Genomic DNA, 26,205 nt, shown 5'->3' with positions numbered 1-26,205 from the left:
TAACATTTTGGAGCCTTTGTCAAATTCTTTCTTTAGGATACATTCCTAAAGGTAGAATTTCAGGATTAATGGTATGCATTTTAAGTGTTTTGATCTACTCTAAATTTATTTTATAAGTGAAAATTTCTGTTACCTTAAAGGACATTTTCAGGATCCTATTTGCTATATGATCATTTTGTACTTTGTAATATAAACAGCTCTATTTCACATGCCGATGTGCGTCTTGGGTGACTGTTGGAGGTCATCTAGGAAACTAAATATCCCACCTGCAACTCAGATTTTTCAGTCAGGAGTTGACCTTTATGTAAATCAAAGAGAAAAATAGTCTTGCATTCATGCTCGCTAACTCTAATAGCATTACGTATTAAACTCAAATTTCTTTCTTTCCTCCACACCACCACCTGCTTTAAGAAAATGACTTCCTGTTTGTGGAAGACTCAAAGCATTTGATTATGTTTTCTTTGTGTTTGAGAAGTAGGTTATGGCCTTTTGCTTGGCACATTTTCTTTTTTTTTTTTTTAATAATGATTTTTTATTATATTATGTTAGTCACCATACAGTACATCCCCGGTTTTCGATGTAAGGCTCGATGATTCATTAGTTGTGTATAACACCCAGTGCACCATGCAATATGTGCCCTCCTTACTACCCATCACCGGTCTATCCCATTGCCCCACCCCCCTCCCCTCTGTAGCCCTCAGTCTGTTTCTCATAGTCCATAGTCTCTCATGTTTCATTCCCCCTTCTGATTACCCCCCCTTTCTTTATCCCTTTCTTCCCCTACTGATCATTCTAGTTCTTATGTTCCATAGATGAGAGAAATCATATGATAGTTGTCTTTCTCTGCTTGACTTATTTCACTAAGCATTATCTCCTCCAGTGCCGTCCATGTTGTAGCAAATGTTGAGAACTCATTCTTTCTGATTGCTGAGTAATATTCCATTGTATATATGGACCACAACTTCTTAATCCAGTCATCTGTTGCAGGGCATCTCGGCTCCTTCCACGATTTAGCTATTGTGGACATTGCTGCTATGAACATTGGGGTGCATATGGCCCTTCTCTTCACTACGTCTGTATCTTTGGGGTAAACACCCAGTAGTGCAATGGCTAGATCATAGGGTAGCTCAATTTTTAACTTTTTAAGGGACCTCCACACGGTTTTCCAGAGTGGCTGTACCAACTTGCATTCCCACCAACAATGTAGGAGGGATCCCCTTTCTCCACATCCTCTCCAACAATTGTTGTTTCTTGCCTTGTCTATTTTTGCCATTCTAACTGGCGTAAGGTGGTATCTCAGTGTGGTTTTGATTTGAATTTCCTTGATGGCTAATGATTTTGAACATTTTTTCATGTGTCTGTTAGCCATTTGTATGTCTTCATTGGAAAAGTGTCTGTTCATATCTTCTGCCCATTTTTTGATTTGTTTATTTGTTTCTCGTGTATTGAGTTTGAGAAGTTCTTTGTAGATCTTGGATACCAGTCCTTTATCTGTAGTGTCATTTGCAAATATATTCTCCCATTCCGTGGGCTGCCTCTTAGTTTTTCTGACTGTTTCCTTGGATGTGCTTGGCACATTTTCTTTTTCACGGTCTTCCTTTTGCATATTGCTCTTTTATACTTGAAAGAGTTTAAGTCAAATAGTGGCTCTGAGAAAGCTTAGAGTCAAAATGTCTGATGTAAAGTATTTCGATCCTGTTTTATTAAAGGGGCAAATATTTTTACGACTGCATTCTCCCTACCCCTCTATTTGATGTGGATGTGCCAGACTTTGTTTAGCAAATTGCTATCATTTTGTTAATATATTTTCCTCATCATTTTCATTCTTGAAGGCTGTGCTTATTACATATTTTAACCGTTAGCGTTGGTCTAAGTATGTGAGAATTATTTCTGTCCATGCTCTACTATTCTCTACATAGGGGAAATAAGGCAGAAAAAAAATTTCTAAAAACCCACAAAGGACACAAAATAAAAGTTGAAAAAAACCTTTGGTCTACAAATCTTCTATGGTTACTTTGCTGATAAACTGGAGATGACGAGCACAGTCTAAATATACACATGTTATATACAAGGATATTAGTTTGTGTTATGAACATTTAGCTGGCTACCCACATATTGAGAAAGTTGTGACACCGAACAAGGGGATCTCCTAATTTCTTTTCTGTTACTTAACTAGTTTATTCAGATTATCTGTATCTCTATATATCTCATAGTATATAACACATACTGTGATGTATAATATAGCAATTATATACAATTTCATTATGGTTACATTTTTATAACTCACATATATGCTTTTTTTTTTTTAAGTGGAAGGCTTATCGTAGTTTATGGCAGGCTAAGCTCTTCACCTCTTTCAATATATTGTGTTGAAGGAATTCCTTGATAATCTTTTAAAATTTGAAACCCTGTTAAAACACACACATTAAAACCTCATGAAAAAGGCATTCAACTTCTCACTTCCTAATTCATATTCCATTTTACACCCATACAATTTTTAAAAATCACAGTATCACCTGATGATTGTCTCTTGGAAAGTCTTTCATCATGGAAAAATGCCCTCAGTTTGGGTGGATGCAGTGATAAAAATGACATTCAATCTCAGGGTGCTGAGCTAACTGCCAGGCTAAATTAGGCGCTCATTGAAAACCACTCCTTGTATAGTCTTGTTTTCTCACCTATGCTCCTGTACTGACAATGTCATAAATGCCGAGTGCTCTTTAAGGTTCTCAAACTCTTTGTTCTTAGGATCCTTTTAGACTCTTAAAAATTGAGGCACCCCCAATGAGCTTTTGTTTATGTGTGTCACATCTAGAGATTTTTAGTACAAACTTAAAACTGAAAAAATTAAAAAAATATGTATTGAATACTTAAAAGTAACAAACTCATTACATGTTGACATAAATAACATTTTAATGAAAAATAATCTTACTTTCTAAAACTAAAAAAAGAACTTTAGCAAGAAGTTTGCATTGCTTTATATTTTTGCAAGTTTCTCTGTTGTCTGGCTTAATAGAAGCCAGCTGGATTCTTAGATCTGCTTCTGCATTCAATCTGTTGTGACATCACAGGTCACATAGCCTCTGGAAAACTTCACTGTCTGCTCACGAGAGAATGAGAATAAAAAAGGCAAATAATGTTTTCATATTATTATGAAAATAGTTTTGACCTCACAGTCTCTCTGCAAAGGTCTTGAGGACCCCCAGGAGTCCCCAGATCACACTTAGTGAACCACTGTGCTAGATTATAAAAATATGGGTGTCCTTATACATCTTTATTGCAGAATAAAAATGTTTATGGGAACTATTATTGCAGGGCGGTATTGGAGTGTTACAGGCTAGGTTTAAAGAGCAGCTCTGCCATTTAGCTGCTTTGTTATCTCGGGAGCATTCAACTTCTAAACCTTAGTTTCCTCTCATAACACGAGTATAATGATGTTTACCCCTTGGAATTATTTTTGAGGCTTGGCATTCTTAATTACTTACTATCTCTTGCAGTTTAGTTATTATAAAGTTATTACTGAGAATGTGGTGGACTCTGGATTTATGGATAAATACCCCTTTCCGGTCTTGCAAAGTGGAAAACGTGGCACCATATTGTGGTAAAATCAGAAAACAAATGAACGACTGAAAGATATTGTGGCATCTGGATATAAAATGAGCACTGCTGTCACTGGCATTATCCCTGTGAGACCCACAGAGGTTGAGTCACTGGGGCAAGGTCAATGCCAACAGAAGTGGAATGGGAATCTGGGCAGTTCACCTGCAGAGTCTGCGTTCCTAACCAGTACCCTACACAGCTGCTCTGGGTAATAATTTGATTGTCATACACCAAATGGTCCAAATCTAGAGTTTGATTCTTGTAATTTTTTTGAGTGCATTTTACATTATGGAAAAATTATTACAGTTTACATCCATTGTAAAGTTAACCATTGCTATAAAATAACAGGTGCTGAGTGTGGATTTCTTCAGTCAGTCTCCTGTAGTCAGTCACTGCTTCGTGTACTTAGGGATATTGCCATATTTGCCTTCGTTACAATGGCTTTTCTTTGCATCTGGTGTGACTTTGTCAGAAATTCATGTCATTCTTTGTGTAGATGTCTTCTGATGTTTGTTCTATAGAGTTTCTCACCCTTGATCGTGTCAGGAATAATTTGCAGCATGATTATTATCCAACTGAAATGTGTTTTCAAACTTTTAAATGAAGAGAACTTTATTACTTTTTTTTTTTTTTAAGATTTTATCTACTTATTTGACAGAGAGAGACAGCGAGAGAGGGAACAAAAGCAGGGGGAGTGGGAGAAGCAGGCTTCCCACAGAACAGGGAACCCGATGTGGGGCTCGATCCCAGGACCCTGGGATTATGACCTGAGCCGAAGGCAGATGCTTAACGACTGAGCCACCCAGGCACCCCAAGAACTTTATTACTTTAAATAAAGGGAACTCCCATTTGTTGGATTTCATGAATGAAACATCTCACACGTAATTTTCTCTTCATTCATTTTAATTTTTAACTGTACTGGGACATCCAATTGTATCAGGGACATCATTCCTCAAAGCAATTGAAATTAGACTAATAGGTTTAATTTGGTTTTCTCCAACACGTTTTTGATACAAAAATTATGTTTTTACATTTAGGTAGTAATTACCTGGCTGATTCAGATCTCAATGTAAGAGGGTAAGATTGATCTTTTCTGATGAGTGCCCTTTCTTTTATCAGAGAAGAAATTTCTGTGTCAAGCTGGGCAGTTAATATTCATTGTTTTTCTTGGATAAAGCTATGTGACACAATTTAGGTGATATGTGCAATTTAATTTGTGTTAATAAGGGTCAGCATCACCATCTGGACTATAAAATAAGGCTGCCTCTTGAGAAAAGAAATGATCTAATTTCTACACTCATTATAAGAGTTTCCTTTTAACAACATTTATTTAATTATACTGAAGGGAAATTTCATTCTTGGCGAGTCAGTTTAAGAAAAATATTTCATAAAGCTGGCCCAAATGCTATGAAGTAACATGGTTTCAGCAGTTTGAAGAAAGCTCTGAATGAAGTGTGGGAAGTTAGAGACTGATCATAGTTCCTATGTTTGCTGGCTCCCATTACTCTGAGAAGTTCTGGCTTTCTTTGCCACCCCATCTCCTCTAAGCATTTTGTTTTTAATCTCTTTTTAACTCTGAGCTGTGTTAGTCTTGCCTCTCCAGGGTTTCTCAGAGATCAAAGGCATCAACATCTTTCTTCCTCTATACTAATTCACTCTAAAGCAGACACACTCCTACCAGGCTAAGTCTATAATGTTTCTAGATCATTGTTGTGTTTCCATTTTTCTCTTCTGCACCCTTTCCTGCCCCACTCCCAGCACATCTCTATTTATGCTAGCTATAAGAAAGCAGAAACCCCTTGTGTTAGACTGAGTTAAAACCCCATTTAATAAGGTAACTTAAAAAAAATTGCAGCTGGAGATAACAATTCATTGTTGTTTCAAACTATAATCCTTCTGATGGCTCCCAAATTAATTAGGTGACATAAAATTTTTTGTATCAGCTTTCATAACTTGGTAGAATGATTATATATCATTTTCATACCTCTGGGGATTGTTAAACGTGTTTTTAAATAATTTCAAACATAAGTGATTTTGAATAGAGCAGATCTAAATATTTAGCTTAGAGAAACATTGGAAAAACTCCCTCTGATAATTTGGTTTACATGTTGGTGATTGGTTTTAATTTTAATAAATTATTTTAGCCCCAGACTAGATAATAAGGAAGAGAATACAAATTGCAGTAGATGAGAGACTGTGGGGATGAGCAATATTTTTGGTGTCCTGAAAGGATTGCTCAATTTACACCTGGAAAAATGACGAAGATTTTAAAGATCTGTTTTCCCAGGGATAGCAAGAAGAGCTGATTTTAAGAGTCATGTAGAAGGCAAGGAGAAGTCCCAGGGGAGCAAAAGGGCCCTAAGCGTGGTTCCCTAAGAGGTATAATGCAGTTACAAAAATGACGTGTAACACAGCATCCCATGTATGAGAGTCAATGTCCTTAGTGATTCCAATTTCAAACCGTTTATTCTGTCAAATGCATGCATTTTACCATTTTGAGGTGGTATACCACATTTTTCTTTTAGGTGATTCTTGATCTTGTCCTGATAGTTAAGGTCTATAATAGAAAGGAAATGAGAATTATCACATAAAGACTGAATGATTCAAGAAGCAAATGTAGTCAGTATACTTCCTGGTTCATAAACTCTTTTGAGATATAAGGATGTTCCAAGGGGTCCTTTCTTCCTCTCTAATCCACATTGCATTGAGAGCAACCTTGAGGGAAACACTGACTCTTTTTATGGAGGTGGGGTAGGGAAATACCTATGGTTTAATCATCAATTAATCCATTCTTCCAACCAGCAGCTAGCTAGTGAGCATCTACTATCTGCCAGACACTCTTCTAATGCCAGAAGATAAAGTAGTGAATAAGACACTGTCACCGCCTTCTTTTGGCTTAGCATGATGGGTGAAGGACAATACATTGATGTAATTTCAACAACCAGTAAAGGTAGTGTTGAAAATAAAACAGGGCAATGGGATAGAGAGTGACTGAAGAGACTACTTTATTGAGTGTTCAGGGAAGGTCTTTTTCTGAGAAGATGATTTTTGATGTAAGACCTGCCTTAGGATGGAATTGAACTTGCATGTATGTGGCGCTCGATTCCAAGCAGACAGCAGCTTGAGCAGAGGCACTGTGGCAATAGCCAGGTGAGTTCAAAGAACAGGCAGTATGGCTGGTATGCAGGGAGTGAGATTGAATATAGCAAGAACTGAAGTCACAGAGGAGGGCAGGGGCCATGTAGAGACTTGCAGACCATGGTAAGGATTTTATTCTATTCCAAGTAACTGGGGGGTTTTAAGGAAAAGACTAATAGAATAAGATGTATATTTTCTTAAAAAAAAGATTAACCTGACTTCTCTGAGCATTATGGATTGTAGAAATGATACTATAGTTGGCACTTCAATATATTATTTTAGTTCATTATGTACTGATGAAAGAGATATTATGATATTATTATGATTTCATATAAAAAATGAAAAAACTGAAGCTTAGAGGGGTAATATGTGCCAAGTCACATAGCTTGTAAGCAGCAAAGCCAGGACTGGAAGTCCAATCTATCTCTAACATCCATGCCACTTATAAAGATGCACAGTTAAGATAATATAAAGAAGAACCACTGAGGAAAATGAACTCACAGAATTGCTGTGTCTGAAAAGTTTTCTTTTTAAAGTAAACTTACTTAATTGTTGTGTAACATTCGTTCAGAAAAAAAGAAGTGCACAATCATCACTTCACAGCTCAAGGAAGTTTTACAGGAAGAACACACCTGTGTTTCCATCTCCCGCTTATGAAGCCTCCTTTGTCCCCCTTCACAGGTGCTACCACTCCACAAAGGTGACCATTATTCTGATTTCTAGCGCTACCGATTAGGCTCATCTGGTTTTAGACTTCATGTATAAGAAATCATTATTCTTTGCCATCAGGCTCCTTTGATCAACACTGTGTTTTAAGAGATTCACCTGTGACATTGTGCACAGCAGTAATTTGTTCATTGTTGACTATTATTCCATTGTATGCAGACAGAATGACTTATTCTTTCCCCCAAACTTGCACATTTGGGCGGTTGCCAGTTTCTGGCTTTTAAAAATTGTGTTGCTGTGAACACTCTTGTAGGTTGCTTTTGGTGAACACATATATGTACTTTGCGGTGGGGGATTATAATTAGGAGCAAAATTTTAAAGTTATGGGGAAGACTCAGCTCTAGTCAAAGGAAAGATGGAAGGGCACCTGGGTGGCTCAGTTGTTAAGTGTCTGCCTTTGGCTCAGGGCATGATCCCAGGGTCCTGGGATCTAGCCCCGCATCAGGCAGGGAGCCCGCTTCTTCCTGTCCCACTCCTCCTGCTTGTGTTCTCTGTCTCGCTGGCTGTCTCTCTGTCAAATAAATAAATAAATAAATAAATAAATAAATAAAATCTTTAAAAAGGAAGGAAGGAAGGAAGGAAGGAAGGAAGGAAGGAAGGAAGAAAGAAAGAAAGAAAGAAAGAAAGAAAGAAAGAAAGAAAGAAAGAAGGAAGGAAGGAATGGCCTGTACCAGGTCATGTGAATCTATTTTTGCGCATCTCTTCCCAGGTTCCTGTCACATTAGTGCTTGAACCTGGCTGTCAGGGGAGATATACACCATGGAAGTAGGCAAATGCTGCATATCAGACCCCCGACCCCTTTCCGAGAATCCGTTGTTGAACACTTAAACATTAAACACACCACTGGCTTTCACAGTTAGTACTTACAGTTTTCTAAATTGGTTTTTCACCAGTTTATGAATTTGTGCCAGCATCAACAATATGAGAGTTCATTTACTGTGTATTTTCACCAACGTTTGTAACCTTTGTTTCAATTTTAGTCATTCTGGTGGGTATGCAGTGGAATCTCATTTTGAATTTAATTGGTATTTGGAAAACGTTTGGAGTTGTTCAGATTGGCCTGCTACCTGCATTTGTGAACCCAGACATAATGTTTGTGGGTAGATGTTTCCTAATGAAGACAGGGACCGTTGAACAAATAAAGTTCCTTACCTAAAACTCATACTATAGGAGAAATGCTTTCATTCTGTAGAAGGTTAGAAATGTTTCTAAAACTTAGATGGTTTTTGGTCAAGGTAGAGATACTTGAAACTTCATTTGAAACTTTCTCACCACTGCTTTCACTTCTAAATGTATGGATTAATTTTTGATAGTAAATGAAATTTATCAATGCCTGTAAATTAAAAAATGATGTCGTGGGACATCAGCATAAAAGATGCATTTCTTCTCATCTCCTAATTGTGTGGTCCGGTGTGATGACAGATGGCACGAATCACTGAAAACTATTAGTTTTAACGCACATCAATTTCTTCATGAGGTTTTTTGGGGGAGCGGGGCACTTTCCAGCCTGTATCACGGCTGTAAGCAGCCTTCTCCCTGCTGATTTGTGGTGATCGCTCCAGCTTTATCTAAGTTATATGCTCTTCCACACCAGGCAACTGACGGATGGTAGCAGGGCTTAAAATAACTCAGTGCATTTGGGTTTGAAAAATTAAGAACTCTTTTGTACTAAAACAGCATTCGTGATTGTATTTGAAAATGATCAACCTATCCAGTTGGACAAGGGAGAGTAATGTGATTTATTTTAAGTCTCCTAATATTTCATTCTTAATTTAGTAATGGAAAGTAAATGAGGGGGCTACAGGAGTATATAAATATACATGTTTTTTAGAGAAGAGACACATTCGGTAAAGCATTGGGGATGTTATATTCAAGAAATGATTTGAATGCCACACAGATATGAAAAGTGAAGGTGTCATGGATGGAAAAACGAGTATCAAGACCTTGACAATATAATAAAAAGAACTGAGGAAAGATGTATGGAACACTTCATGCTGTGATTCTGGATTTTACCTCTTTTGTGGGGAGGGACCACCTTTATCTTTTGTTCTAAGATGTTTCCCTTATCACATTATATTATATAAACAAAAGCATAGGACTACCTGTTAAAAATAACCTCTGCTTTGGGTTGGCAAATCTATCTTTACAAACATTTGTGTATTCAGGAAAATGAACAATTATTGAAATGGAATTCGTAAGGATTTTCAAGTACATAGGATGTGTCAGTAGTTTACATTGAGAGAGTTTCAGGACGGAAAGAGTAGGTAACTTTGAAGGAATAGCTCAGAGGTTCTGAGGTGAGGGGGGAGAGGAGAGTGATGCCAGAATTTCTGCAGGGAATTTCACACCTTGACCTGTATCCGCACAATCCCGTTTCCTATCTTGTTTCTGCTCATATCCAATCTTGTGCTTATGCTCTGGATCCCATCTATGCTTCTCAGCAACCCCTTTCTCTCCCCTAGACCATTCCCAATCCTACCAGCACACATACATGCTCTGGTTTTTCCTGAATTTGGAAAAAACAAAACAAAACAAAACCTTCTGAGTCCCCATATTCCCTCCAGCAATCCTCCCATCCTCAGCTTCCCATTCACAGATGAATTTGAGAGAGAGAGAGAGAGAGAGAGAGAGAGAGAGATGTGAGTCTCTGTTCCTTCCTGGCTTTCTCTCCTACTCATTCCAGCAAGGCTCTTGATTGTTGAATCTTCTTTACTACTTGGCTGCATCTACTCTAATGAATGTTACCCAAACACCATGGTTGTCAAACCCACTGGACATATTTCTGCCCTCATTTTTCTCTGCTTTCTCTCAGCGGTAGAGCTTAGAAGGTCCTCATAGTCTGAGCCCTGCCTCTTTCTCCAGCCTCATCCTTTGCCTCTCTCTTTGTCCACCATGCTCTCCTCACATGTGTCTTCCCTTAGATCTTTGAACAGGTCTAGCGCTTTCCTTCCTTGCGGCCTATGTCCTGCTGTTGTCTTTGCAGGAGGGAGTTTCTCTCCACCCTTTGCAGGGACAGTTTCTCATTCTTAGGTCTCAACTTTAATATCACGTTCTTAGAGATGCCTCCTCTAAGCATTTTATTTAAGCTCACCTTCTAATTCTTGTCTATCTTAGCCACTTTTCTGTTTGGCACTTATGATGTGCTTTATGTGTTGTATATTTATAGTCATGTGTATACTTCTTTTTTCTCCATCTCCCTTAGTAGAATATAAAGTCTATAAAGACAGGAGCCCTGTCTATGCATTGTGCATAGTGTGCATAGTGGTATCTTGGTTACCTAGAACTATACCAGGTATTACCTATGAATGAGTGAAAAAGAGACCAAAGTAATTATGGTTTATGTTAATCTTACTATACTTTCATTCCAATAAATGGGTCTTGTTTTCAATTCAAATGGTTAAATGAGAAATGGCATTCTTAAGCATTCTTTTTATTTATTTATTCAAGATTTTATTTATTTATCTGACAGAGAGAGAGCACAAGCAGAGGGAGCAGGAGAGGAAAGCAGGCTCCCTGCTGAGCAGGGATCCTGATGTGGTCTGGATCCCAGGACCCTGGGATCATGACCTGAGCTGAAGCCAAATGCTTAACTGACTGAGCCACCCAGGCACCCCTCAAGCATTCTCTTTAAGTTCCATTTTTCATATATATGATACTGCTATAAATAAATTGCCTTCTCATTGAACTTTCATCCAAAGCTCTTAGGTAACATTGAAAAGGCTTTGTATTTCACCTCCACTTAACTGAATCTGGGTGCTTGGATTCCATTTAAATTAAGTAAGAGATGCACCTTGATGCAGTATCAAAGATGCTGAACTCCCCCACCCACCAGTTCTGGGTCTACTTCCCACTCTGTGATTTTAAAAGTTTTGCCTTCCTTCCCGGCTTTAAAGTCACATGATTTGGGTTACTCTCCCAAGTCTTTTTAGCTTCCACTTCCTGGTGTAATTGCAGCCAAAAGTGCAAAGCAATTTGAATGCTTTTGACAGGGTTAGCTTTGGAGAATCTTTTATTAATGTAATTAGCTTGGTTTAATTAAGGGTCAAAACTGAGAGTTCTCCAACCATTGCTATCCTATACCCTGCATTAAATGCTTTTAGTTTTACTCAGGGTAATTCCATTTCAGGACAGATAAATCCCAGCAGGACATTCTGACCTGGTTCTGTCCCCACACACACAAACAGGTAAACTCAACATCAGCTCCAAGGTCCTTGTGTTTTTGACTTGTTAATCTTTTCCAAACCTGTCCTGCACAGACATTGCTTCTCTCCTGTTTTCATTTTATTTTCTCTTCCTTTTCTTAAAATACAAAAATCAAAACAGTATCTTGAAACAGCTGTTGCTAACTACTTCTATGTCTGAGAAGAGAGGCAGACTCTGACCGTGACATGAGGCTTTTCCATTTCTCCTCTCCTGTAGCATAGAAATTCTTGCAAAAAATAATTTCTTATCATTTAGAAATGTTGGTAGGCAGGGAGAGGTAAAGGATAGAAAATAAAGAAAAGATTTTCTTCAGTGAAAGGGGGAAAACTTGGGCTCCTAAGAAAAGGAGAGCCGGTGGGGAGGTTGAAGGCAGTGAATTAACGGGAGGGTTTGGAACTGAAATGGAACATGAAATTTGCTGTGTTGGGGTAAATAATGAATATTTAATATACTCATTCTTGCAGTTTTCTTTATCTTGGGTTTTACTCCTACCAGACAAATGCCTGTGAGTGTGTGGATCTTGTCCACATTCAGTGGAGAGTTTTTTAATTCTCTGGGGAGGAAAAAAAAAATATATGGTCCCGATGAAACCTGCCTTACTTTCATGTCCTTTCCCTTCCAATTCATTCTGTACCGTGGCTCCCAAACCAGTTCCCTAATCCATGCCTTTCCTCATGTCACTTCACTAGTCAAGATTCTGTGCCTCCTCCTTGCCCATTGTGAAAAGTGTAAACATTTCATCTCCTACTTTAACCACATCCAGCATCATTTCCCACTGCTTCTCTACACACACTCTTTGCCATCTCCCCTTTCTCCAGGCTATTTCTTGGCTCTGTACTTTTAAATTCATTTCTATGGAGCATCTATATCTTAACAACAGTAAGACCAGGGCTACCCTATGGTGGATGAGGCACATATGAATAAGGTATGCCTAATAATTTAGTGTGTGTGTGTTACAGGTAGGGGGTAAAACAAAAACACAAATAGTTATCTTCATGCCATTCTTGGACTGGAAAGACTTTCTTTTCTACTTATTATCATTACAGTGTAAATCCATGACGTTTACAGTTTCTTATATGACATCAATGCTTCTCAAACTTTAGTGTGGATAAAAATCATTTGGGGGCCCCACTCCCAAGGATTCTGAGTCAACACTTGTGGGTTGGGACTCTAGAATTTGCATTTCTCACAAGTTCCCAGGTGATATGGGTGCTGAGTCTTCAGGGATCACACTTGAAATAGTTTTAGTGTATCCAACAACCCTAAGAGGTGGACGGAATTATTTCTAAAATGCAGATGGGGAGAATGACACTCAAAGGAGCACAGTTGACTACTCTACAGTCTAATCACTAGTAAATGGTAACACTGGGACTTAGGTCCTCTAAGCTGTGATCAAGAGTCATTGTTATTGTGTCCTACTGCCTATGTACAATCTGAACACCTTTGAAAGCTAAACTCAGTTCTTACTTCAGCCAGGCAAAAAAGTGAGGACTTTTGCTTGTAATCATTTGTGACACTTAGTACTTACATCAGTAGTTCTCAAAGGACCATCCACAGAGCCTGTGGGTCCCTGAAATCCTTTCTGAGTGTCTTAGAGGACAAAGTTATTTTCATAATACTACTAAAATGTTATTTGTCTTTTTCACTGGGGTGACATTTGCAAGCATGGTGAAAAAACAATGGTAGATAAAGCTGTTGGCTCCTGAGCTCCAAATCAGACTAGTAGTCATTGCATTTTTCGTTGCCATACACTTGCAGTTAAAAAAAAATGCCAGTTATACTTAAGAATATCTTTATAAAGCATATCTTTAATTTTATTAAATCTCAACCTTTGAGTGTGTGTCAGGTTAACATTCTGTATGACAAATGGGAAGTAGGCATGAAGTACTTAAGCTGCAAAACTTGGAAACAGCAGAGTGGTGGTTGTGAGGGGCTGGGATGGAAGAGTGGGAAAGTGGGTGAAGGTGGTCAGAGGATACAAACTTCAGTTATCAGATGAACAAGTTCTGGGAGGTAATGTACAGCCTAAGGATTGTAGTTAACAATACTGTATTGTATGTTTGGAAGTTGCTAAGAAGAGTAGATCTTAAAAGTTCTCAACACACACACACACACACACACACATACACACACACACACACACACACACACAATTTGTAACTGTGTGAGGCAGTGGATGTATTAACTGACTTAATTGTGATAATCATTTTGCAATATATACCTATATCAGATCACTGTGTTGTTATCTGTTGATCTGTGATCATATGCTGATATCCCAATAAAGCTGGGAAAAAATGAAGTGCTGTGGTTCCATACTGAAGTATGATGGTTGTCTTGGAGAAAAACATGTGTTTATCTGAGTTATATGCTGAACTGGCTGCTTTTTTTTCATGGAATATCATTTTCACTTGGAGGAACAACTGTCAGGCAAACTAGGGCTATTCTGATTTATTTGGCAGACATTTTCCTGAAACTCAGTGAAGTGAGCTGATCATTTCTAAGAAGGAACTGACATTATTATTTGTTGCCAGTGAAAAAATTGGAGCTTTCACACAAAAATTTGAAATTTAGAAAACTTGTATTTACCACCATGAACTACAGAGTTTCCTAATACCTGAAGCCTTTTCTAATGAGAATAATGATGGTATTAATGAATATGATTTTTGACACAAAATGGGTTAGCATTTGGAAGATCTGAAAAGTTCAGTGGACCAGTGCTTTTCAAGTGACTAATCATGCATGGTTAACAAAAAGATCCATTTAAAGTGCAAGATAGACTAAGGACTTTTAATGTAATGGAATACAAAAAGTTCATGGATATGGTTTCTGATTTTACATTTTGGTAACTACAATTATATGCAAAAGGTATTAAAATATTCCTTCCTTTCCCAACAACTTATCTATGTGAGGCCACTTTTTTTCCCATATATTTTAACCAAACAAGATATCACAACAAACTGAATACAGAAGCAAATATAAGAAATGAACTGTTTTCTATTAAGCTAGGAGTTTAAGAGAATTGAAAATGTTCAACAATGCTGCTGTTCTTCTCACTGAAGTATTTTGATTTAGAAAATATGGTTATTTTAAAATAAAAATGTTATTTATGACAATATAGAATTTAGATTTATTATTATTTTTAGGTGAATCAATACACAAAAATCTTTTAAAATCTCAATTTTATTCTCTAACATGATCAATATCATTAACTAAAATGTGTAGAAATTTTAAGAGTATAAAGAGGTCCTTAGACCAAAGAGCTTGAGAATTGCTGGCCAAGTCTATGAATTTTGGTAATTGATTACATTCAGTATGTTAGTAACATGAAAGTAGACATGTCTTAGTTTAAAAAAAATTACTCTGATTTAGCCTTTCTTTGCTAAAATTAAAAGCAATTCTTAGTTGCAGTAAGTGTCTTAAATAAAGTATTCTACTATGTAAAATACTTTTAATCACTTTTAATCCCACCATAATGGACTGTTTCAAGTCATAGTCATTTAGATAACCTCTCACAGGATGGTCATGTGAGAATAAGCCATCAATCATGCTTGACATCAGGAGTTGCTGGTGTGGCTTGCAGCTTGACAATCACCTTTGATCAGTGCTTCCCCTTTATTCACTTCACTCCCCTCATTTCTTCTTCTCCATTATTGCAACCTGTAATAAAGGAGCAGCATATCAGCCTTTGCCACAGGCTCTGCTTTCTGGGGAACCCAGGTTAAGACTCTTCATATGTCCCAATAGTACTTTTAGACTGTTGTCTCTTGATTTTTTAATTTAAGATATTATCCGGTGACCTTTTTTACATGTGAAGGATGAGGATTTTGTGTTCTTACATTTCCATTCCTTACTACCCCATACATTTTTCACTCTCTTTCTCTGTACATGTTCTGTAACAATCTTTGGTTAAATGAATATTCAATTTTTATTGAATTATATATAATTAATTATATAATTATATTAATTATATAATTAATTATAATTAATTATAATTAATATAATTCACAGATGGTCACATAGTATACTGAAATATGTCTCTTCTTTTCAATTACTTAATTTTTAAGTACCCCTCACTAATTAAATTCCATACCTTCTGACAGAACATCAAAACTTCTTTCAAGAGTCAAACACACCAAGGAATCTATTAGTTCAATGCATGTATGGGGGGGATGGAATGAAGTGGTTAGGGTGGGGGAAGCTCATCCTTTCTTGGAATCCATTTTATTGCTGCATTCAGAATTTGCTGTATAGATTTGCTGCCAGGCTGTCAGACTGGAGTATCTTCTCATCACCATCATTGGATTTCAGTTCATTTAACTCTTCTTTTTTGGACCCTCTATTTTCTACATTTTATGTTTTCCTCTTTCTTGGATTCTACCCTTGCTTTTGTAGAGCACATTTCCAGTAACTTCCTAAGAAAGTATATGAGAGGTAAATCTTTTGGGATTGTACAAGTCTGCAAAGTCTGTCTACCTTTCATGTTAATGGTTTGGCTAGGTATAAAATCCTAGGTTGATCATCATTTTCTTTCAGAATTATGTAAACTTTTCTCCATCGTCTTTGTGTTCTTTTTGAGAAATTTGATGGCATTCTGTTAAGTGGGTTTTGGTAAGTGCCTTTTCTTTTTTTCTCTCTCTGGATCTTTTAGAATCTGCTGTTTATTTCAGGTGGTTTGAAATATGGTAAATGCCTTAGTGTGTGGCAGTTGTGACTGACTTTCCACCAAAATCCATTCTTCTCTTCTGGGGTATATAGTTGAAGCTGGAAAGAGGCTAATCAATGAGAAACCTCACTTTCCAAGTCTTTGTGCGATTGGATGTGGCCATATAACTAATTCTCACCAATATAATTAATAGAAGTGATGTGTACTGTTTGGGGGCCAAGGCTTTTGTGAAACAGATGTGCTTCCCGTGTATTTATTTCCTCTTCCATAGGTTGGATGCAAATGACAGTGATGAACTAGGGGATGGTAAAGCCATCAAATGGAATGATCATGGATACCTGAATTATCACATGGAAGAGATCTCCTTACTCTCCTTGAGCTCCTATATAGTTAGATATAAACTTCTATTGTGTTTGAGTCATTATATATATGGCTCAGAAACATAAATGTATATTCAGTTAAAAGCTCTTCTTGGGCTAGTCATTCAATGTAAAATACAGAACTCTTCTTTAATCTCCCCAGAAAGTAACATTAAACTTTAAGACATTAAATTCTTCACTTAATCTGTAGAATATATTGCTCATGATTGGAAAAAAAAAAAACTGTTAACTGAGTCCATCACTAAGTATATTGTTTAAACTCTACTGTCAGTTGGAAAAACCTCATCCTCTTGGGCCTAATTTTTTTCCAGATGACAATTCAAATTAAAGAAGAAAAATGTTAGGTCTGGTGAATTAGAACCCAAAACCAACTTGAAGCCTAAATGCTGTCTTCATATTTTTTTCACACAAACGTCTTTTCTATGAATTTGCATTAAATTATTTGAGGCAGAAACTATGTTACATACTTCTTTTGTGAACTCTATTGGATTTCTGGGAATAGTTTTTAGTTTTTTCCTGACCCACTAGTATTAGAATCTCCTGTCAAAAATACATATCTACTGAATCAGAATCTCTATGGAAGGGCCTTGGAATCAGACTTTTAACAAGTATCCAAGGAGATTGTTATCACATAAGATTTGAAACCCACTGCCTCACAATGTGCTAAGTAATTTAGACACTTTTAAATCTTTTTAAAATTAATTAAATGTTAATGCTATAACATATATCATTGAAATTTATTTACTTAAAAAGAGAATTATGACAATTAATAATGATGGGGCTTTGATTAGCAGAATCTCCAATGAAGTCTATGTAATGATTTATATAACTGCAGAAAAAATTGTTCCAAAATTGGTATAGGACCATTTTATAAGATGTGAGTAATCAAATCTTGATGTTTTAGTGTTATCCATTCTTTTTTTTTTTTTTAAAGATTTTATTTATTTATTTGACAGAGATAGACAGCCAGCGAGAGAGGGAACACAAGCAGGGGGAGTGGGAGAGGAAGAAGCAGGCTCATAGCGGAGGAGCCTGATGTGGGGCTCGACCCCGGAACGCCGGGATCACGCCCTGAGCCGAAGGCAGACGCTTTAACCGCTGTGCCACCCAGGCGCCCCTAGTGTTATCCATTCTTAAGTTCAAAATACTGAATATGAACGAGCCCAGTTCCCTGTTTCCTTTTGAACTATTTCCATTATTTCGTTGGTGTTGCTGCTCTGATTATATATTGCTGGGTCATAAGTCACCCCAGACTTAGTAGCAGAGACAACAGCATTCTTATTATATGCATAGATTCTAAAAGCAGGGCTTTGGATAAGGCAGAGTGAGGTGGATTTAAAGAAAATCCGTGACTGAGGCCTCACCTAGAAAGACTCAGAAATGGTTGGGTTGAATCATGGGGGGAGGGGCTCCTTCACTTACATGTGTGAGCTGACAAGGCTCAGAGCCTGGGCTCAGCTGAGACTACTGACCAGGGCACTGGTGTCTCCATGTGGCTCTGGCTTCTACAGTAGGGAACTGGGTTCTGAGAGGCAGCATCTCCAAAAAGGATGTTAAGAGGTAAGTGCTTCTTGAGAACCAGGCAGAAGCTGCACGGCCTTTTATGACCCAGCCTCTGAATCCCCAAGTGTCACTTCTGCCCTAGCATGGCGTTCTAAGCAGTTACAAGTCCATCCCTCATCAAGGTGGTGGTGGTGGGGGTGCATATCTTAATGGAAGGATATCAAAGAATTTGGGGGCCATGTTTTAGTAGTGCCACAATTACTAAATTAAGAAGCACTTCTAATCATTTAATTTCTAAAATTCTTTCTTAGCCCTTTGATCTTTATAATTTATCAACGATAATATTTCTTTGCTTTTCTGGTGAAGGCAAATATAGCCAAACATTAAATCTATATATATTCTAATTTTGATATATAATTTTCACAACCACTCTATAACATCGGTATTATCATCGCCATTTAGCAAATGTTGCGAGGTTGAGTAGCTTGGCTGAGGTCACACAGTTGGGGAGGTTTTGACTCCAGAGCACAGGCCCTTGACAACATCTAATCGGCAGCATTTTCATATTCATGTGAGATCTTCTCAGAGCAAATCCAGGGAAGTTTACATAATCTAAATGTCATTGGTGAGAGCTGAAATAAATTTATAATCACACTCTATCAAATATCCTAAGCCTTTTAAAAAGTTGCTTTTGGCTAAATGATGGCTGGATCATAAACCTTATCATCTTATGAAAGCACTCAGGGGCTACATATTTTTAAGGTTTTCATTTCCTGTGGAAAAAAGAAAATGTTCTTCGTTGCACTCTGCTGCTGAATTTTGACCAGGGAGTAAAAGATGCCTTTCTCTGTGGAAAAGGGCAGGACACTTCCATTTGTTTTTCCCTGAGGGGTTGGCTATTTGGTCTAATTTTTGTGATAAGCTGACTAAGGGTCAGGGGATGTCAGGAGCACAAAAGGCAGCAAAACCTTGGACAGAAAAAAGAAAGACTGGTATCAGGTGAAGACCATAAATAATAGAATGCCTTCCCAGGAAGGGTCTGACCCAGGAGACACGGAGTTAACTGTCTGAAATCAGTTAAAGCTAGACTCGGAATCGATGTACCAGGTCAGGTCAAAATTTGGTTAATGAAGTTGAAGTCCAAATTGGAGATGGAAATTTAAGCCAAGGAAGCTGTAAAAGTCATCTTTTAGTGAATAAAAAATGAGGGTATGCCTGCTTTCATCTCCTTTTCACCAAGGACTGCATAATAGTTGATGGAGGAAGAGGTAAGACTGGTGGTGGGTGTTCACTCTCCTAAAAGTTTGTTTATAATTTATAAAAAGAAGAACAGCAAAGTCCTAATAAGTCTGGAAGCAAGAAAAAACAAGGAAAAACTCAAAATCATTTTAAATTTCCTTTTAGGTATCTCTTTCTATGGAGAGAAAATGTGGTACTAATCTCATCCTTAAGGATATGGGAATGGCTCTTCTTGACATTAGGATTTTTCCAAATCCATGAGTTATATGTTTACTTACTTCCTACTTTCTGTATATTGCTTAAATTTGTAAAATCAAATTGTAGATCATTATTACTTAAACTTCTCCCCATTCTGAACAGTGTAAGTAAATATTACAAAGTTTCAAATCAATCAATAATATTTATTTAGCACTCCCTAATATTGTACTAAATTAAAGGATAACAGATGTGTGTCTAGTGTATATCCCCCCTTTGTCCACGGCAGACATCCTTAATCAGTCAAGACATTCCAAACTTGACCTTGGACCTTTTTCAACATGTGTTTCAGGTGGTTATTCACATTTAACCTAAGTTGATACTTGAGTGAAAACTAAGGTATTATCAGGTGCTAATAGTGAATACAGAAAAAAGTTATCAATTTGGACTAACTGTGGGATAGATCAGACTGACTAAAATAAAAGAAATATCTGATAATAAGATAATCTAATTACAAACAGAGGCCAACTCTAAACTAGACATAGCAGTTGCTCTTGACCACCAAAGTCCCCTTGGCCACCTGAGTTTTCTTGGACTTGTGGACAATCCATACCCCCTGACAGGTTCCCTGGTAGGCACACCTGCATTCTCTGCTTTCTCTGCCTGAGGGTTTTCTCCAGTGTAACTAGAGCTTGCTCAGCTGTAAAAGCTAAACCAGAAAGTTCGGGGGAACTTACCCTCTGGGAGGCAACCTTCAATCAGTGGGGATGGGAGGGGAGTGGTAGACAGATCCCCTAAACTCCCTGTTCTCTGGTGGGAGGGTCCTGATGTTTGTCTCACAAGGTCTCTCAGAAGGTCTCTAGCAAGACTGAGACCCTCTTGCTTTTTATTGGCTCTTCTCCCTTCACTGTCTCATGTTCCTAACTTTGAATCATGTCTTCCTGGGTTTACCTTCCGACGACTCTATCTGCCTCTAAGTCTTGATTTTGAGGTCTGCTTTTAAAGGAGCCCAAATTAAGATTCTTGGCTATTATAGGAACCATTATATAAGTGGATACTTTTTATAATCAACGTCACTTTTAATGTCTATATGGGAGTCATTCATTTTATTATATAGTTTTTTAGAGCTGGAAGAGCCAGTGGTAGATGTGCCTGTGTATATATACATATATATACACACACACACTTCCCTGTTATTCATTTCCTCTCCCTGTGGGAAGATTGTACAACCCTACTCTGTTGAACTCAGGAGTGGCCATATGGCATGCTTTGGCTAATGAAATGTGTGTGGAAGAGACACATATCACTTCCTAACAAAGGCTCTATGAGCCAGCTCATGGTTTTCCATATCTCTTTTCCCTCTGCCATAAGGCAGTCAAAGTTCCAGATGAAGCTACTCTATCAGCACCGAGCACAGATATGAACATGACAAACTTTGAGCAGAGCTTCAGCTAAACTACAATGAACATATCCAATGAATAAGAAGTAGACTTTTTTCTTGTAAATCACTGAGATTTTGGAGTAATTTGTTACCATGGCATAGCTTAGGTTCAATTGACTATTTAAAACTAATTCAGTCCAGTGGTTCCCACTCTTGGTTAATCATAAGATTTACTAGTGCACATTTTACACTTATAGATTTAAACTTATTCTAATTTAGTAGGCTTGGGGCAAAAAGCTAAGGGTGTTTTGTATTTAAAAATCTCCCCAGATGTTTCTAATGATCTCACTGTTTGAAACACAACCATTTTGCTTATTTTATTTTATTTTATTTTATTTTATTTTATTTCCATTTTGCTTATTTTAAAGGAGAAGAGAGACAGCTTGAAAAGTTGTCTATTTTTTTAACTAATTTATAAAATATACTATTGTGATATAGGTCAGAGTTTGAGTTATTTATAAAATCTTTTCTCCTAAAGAGCAAAAGACCAAGCTTAATTGTATACCTGAATAAGGACAAAATCTGAATTAATATTATCCAAATTAATAAAGTTTAATTGTATGTCATATATAGGCCATCTGGGTTCAAACCTAATCAAAAATTATAAATGCAGCACGTTACTAAGGCCATTAGTAGGCCAGAAAGGCTAAGAGTCGTAGGGTTTTAATAACAGAAAGTAAATTTGTTGCATAGATATGCCCAGAAAAATAAAAGCTTCGTCCTTGCTATTAAGAGATTATGGGTCTACAAGGAGAACTTGTCATGGAGACCAAAAGATCAAGTTAAAGGTGACTCAAAAGCATCTGATGAAATTTTCTAGCATCACACCTGGCAACTATATGCCATTCAACTTGCCTGGGTCACTGTACATGTTTAAGCTGTAGAAATTACTTATTCAATTGCTTTTACTTTTTACTATATATACTTCTTGATTTTACTTTTTACTTTCTACATATTCTGGGGAAGGAATTTTAATGCTGCTGTGTGTCATAAATTCCCTCAAGGGGGAGATGGTGGAGGTAAAATATTGGCCCACATATAATGGTAATGGCCCACATATAATTGCCTCATATGAGGCAGAATATAAGAATTATAATAAGAAAGGAACACCCTGTAAACCAATTTGGGTTGCTACCTTATCTATTGCTACAAGGGAACTTGGGGCTTCAGGGAACCTCACATCATCATTCAACTTTGGTTTCATAGTCAGGGATCTTGTTAAATGCGTGCCACAGGACTCACAGCTGCTGGTGCAGCTCTGAAAGGGGAGTCATATTCCCATCCTTACTTCCTCGCTACCACTCATCTTAGCTCCTTGCAATCTAGCATTTGACTACCTTGCTACTCAAACTGACCTCTTCAAAATTCAGCAAGGAATCACACAATTCTTCATTCCTCCAGATTTAGACACTATTCATAAATCTTATCTTGAAAATTCTTTTTCTTTTAGATGTTACAATACTATACTATTCATTACATGTCTATCATGCACTCACCATGTACTTAAGGGATGTAATAATAAGGACTTTCATTTACTGAGCACTTGTTACATGCCAGGGACTTCCTCTCTATCTATCTATTAATCATCTATCTACCTATAATCTTATCTATCCATCTATCTAGATATGCAGATAGATATAAATATAAATGAAATTTTATTTATTTAAAACTTACAACAATCTACTGAAGTAGCTGATACTATCTCCACATTCTATATGAGGAAACTGATGTTTATCTTTTTTATTTTTTTATTTTTTTAAAGATTTTATTTATTTATTTGACAGAGAAGTAGCCAGTGAGAGAGGGAACACAGGCAGGGAGAGTGGGAGAGGAAGAAGCAGGCTCCCAGTGGAGGAGCCTGATGTGGGGCTCAATCCCAGGACTCTGGGATCACGCCCTGAACCGAAGGCAGACACTTAACAACTGAGCCACCCAGGCGCCCCAATATGAGGAAATTGATGTTAGAGAGGTTCGGTTCTTACCCATGGTCATGCAAGTAATTATCAGAGGTAAGACTCAAACCTGTCTTGAATTCTAAACTTGTGCTCTTTACTAACACACCAGGGTCTCAGGGCCCCATTTACTCTTAAAAATTATTAACAGTCCCAAAGAGTTTTTGTTTATATCTGTTGATATTTATCAAAATAAAACTTAAAATTTAAGAATAGTCATTAATTTATTTAAAAATAATAAACCCACTATGCATTGATGTAAATATTGTTATGAGAAATAACTGCTTCTAAACAAAAACTGTAGTGAAAAAAGTGGCATTGGTTCCCATTTTTACAACTCTTCTTAGTGCCTGGTTTAATTGAAGATAGCTGGGTTCTCATTATCTGCTTCTGCGTTCAATCTGTTGCCGTATGTTTTGGTTGAAGTATATGAAGACAGTCCAGCCTCACACAGACATGTAGTTGGGAAAAGGAGGAGTACTGTAATAGCATTTTCAGGTAATTGCGGATTTCCTCCTTTAATAGTATACAAACATTCAACAAGTGGAGGTTTTATAAAGGTTAGCTGCTATGTGGAGTCTGAAACTGGATCAGTGAACTTCTTTTGCTCTTTTACCTTAAAATTCATTGGCCTGTTTTGTATTTTGAGTGGATCTTTAACCTGTGTGTGAAGCTGGTCCAAGGCTTTACTTACACCACTGTCCTGACATTCCAAAAAAAACAAAACAAATTATGAAGCAGGAAACTAAACACCAATTTGCTTGAAAACAGCTAGCAAATTTCTAAAGTAAATTTATGAGAGCTGATCATCAAACTACAGACTATCCAGGGAAATTTCTGATTTTTATGCCTAGTGACTCAGACTGTGGACTTGGAACCATTTTGATGGTTCTACAAGGCTGATACATACTACTTCCTAGATGCCAATGTATTCACTTTGTGTTATATATAAATAGCTATTCATCTTTTGCCATTAACATCTCATCAACCTTATTGCCATTGATAGTTTTCAAATGCTTTAGGTCAAGGCTATCGAGTTCTCATTTTATTTTGGCAGCATCTTAAAAATATACCTTTGCCCATTTATGGCTGCTTTCCACCAAACCATTCAGCATAGGTGGTATTTCTCTTCTACAGATTCTCTCTCTTTTGCAGAACATAGACTCCTGCATACTCATTAACATTGTTAAAGGCTATCGAAGATGAACATTTTCCTACAATTGGCTAGATCATTTTTTATTTAAATGATATATATGTCATGACTAAGTGTAAAGCAGATAGGGGCTGAAGCCCACACATTGGTAGATTCCCAACATAGGGAGAAACATATGACCAGTTTTCATATAAGAATCTTTTCCATTCTCCAAGTGCCAAAGAAATTAAGGATATGAGTAGTTTTCAATAAGATATTACTTGCATTGACTAAAATGTAATTATTGATCATGATGAGATGAAAGCATGCTACCATTTCTATGATTTGGTTCTTATATGTCCTATTTTTATTCAGGAGGCAAGAGTCAGTCATCCTTATGTACTCTTGGGGCTTGACGATGACAAGAGGTGACTTGCAAAAGTGCATAAAACACAACACATATATAGAGAGTGCTGTTTACCTTTAAAAGCATTACACGTGTTCAACGTCCTCTCAAACATGTATATATATAAATCAAGTTCCTCCCTTAACTGTGGGTTGAGCAAATACATTATTCCCCCCCACCCCCACTCCCATCCACAGTTTTGCTTTCTGCCATTCCAATTACCCAGGTCAGCCACAGTCCAGAAGCAGATTATCCGCTTTCTGATGGATGTAGCATCAGAAGACCAGCAGTAACCAAATCCTACATCACAGCGCTTTTGTCATTTCCTCACTTCATCTCATCACGTAGACATTTTGTCATCTCACGTCATCACAAGAGGAACGGTGAGTACAGTAAGATATTTTGAGAAAGACCACATTCACATAACTTCTAGTACAGTACAGTACATTGTTTTTTAATTGTTCTATTTTATTATTATTTATTGTTTTTTATCTCTTACTGTGCCTAATTTATAAATTAAACTTTATCATAGGTATGTATGTATAAGAAAAAACATAGGATATATAGGGTTCAGTATTACCCATGGTTTCAGGCATCCACTGGGGGTCTCAGAAAGTATCCCCCACAGATAAGGGGGACTACTGTGGATGTAAAATTCTCTACTTTTCTGTTTTTAGTAAGGTATAATTCTGCATATGTTTATAAAGCCTCTCTTGCTGGCCTCCATGGAATTAATATTATGTTAATAACTGGAACTTTACATTTTCAAGACAGTTCATAAACATCTCAGGACCCTGTTTTTTCTGTAGGTGGTAAACCCAGATGGAACCAAGCAGGGAGATTTATTTGAACTGGGAATATTGATCTCAGCTGGTCCAGGACTTCTCTTACACCTCTGCCCTTTATAATGTTTCCATGAACTCTTTGGTGAAAGGGATTGCCTATGAGTCCTTGCTTTCGTGACTTTAGTTGCTTTCCACTGTCATCTTTCCTTCAAGGTTCTTGAGAAGCCTTTAAAGGGAGAAAGAAAGAATGCAGCCCACTGAAGGGGTAATTCCTTCACTCCTTTTATGCACAGCTAACTTCAACTCCTTTTTAAAGACTCTGCTCTATCTCACCTCCTCCAGGAAATCTTTGTTGTCATCTGTCCCCTCTTGTGCTGTGCTATATCCCTCCTATGGCATCTTTCACCTGTCCCCATCATAGCACAGACCTTACACTGTGGGAAAACATGTCTTAATTGATTGTCTCTCTAGATCTTGACAGAGAATTTTCCTTCATTTCTTTATCGCTGGTGCCTGGTGACATGTCTGGTATGGTCAGTGATGTGATTCAGTGGTGGGAAGGTGGTCCCATAGTACCAGTTGAGGGGTCTATTAAAAGTCATGGCTTAGACTTTGTGCTTTCAGAGAGTTCAGTGAGGCAATGCCGGAGATGGGCTGGAAGGAAATAAGGAAGCTAAACAGTTTTTCAGTGAAATAGAGTTAAAAGAGCAGTAGAACCTAATACTGCCTAAATATTTGTGTAGCAAAGTCTGTGGGGGAAAAATGTTAGTTGCTAGGATAGATGAATGAAATTTCACACTTGAAGGTAAAAATGTCCTAGTGTGGCAATGGGGTTATATCAT

General features: G+C 37.3%; 1 long non-coding RNA gene across 1 annotated transcript in view; it reads left to right on the top strand.

Annotated features, from left to right (window-relative positions):
* Nucleotides 1–26,205, top strand: part of LOC125283473 (uncharacterized) — a 47,592-nt gene that overhangs the window by 13,196 nt on the left and 8,191 nt on the right. The window contains exon 2 of the long non-coding RNA XR_007191373.2: nucleotides 24,805–24,961. This is a non-coding gene — a long non-coding RNA (uncharacterized LOC125283473). The remainder of the gene's footprint in view (nucleotides 1–24,804; nucleotides 24,962–26,205) is intronic.

This window comes from Ursus arctos, unplaced genomic scaffold (genome assembly GCF_023065955.2).
Source record: "Ursus arctos isolate Adak ecotype North America unplaced genomic scaffold, UrsArc2.0 scaffold_2, whole genome shotgun sequence".
NCBI lineage: Eukaryota > Metazoa > Chordata > Mammalia > Carnivora > Ursidae > Ursus > Ursus arctos.
This window is presented reverse-complemented; position numbering and strand designations above follow the sequence as displayed.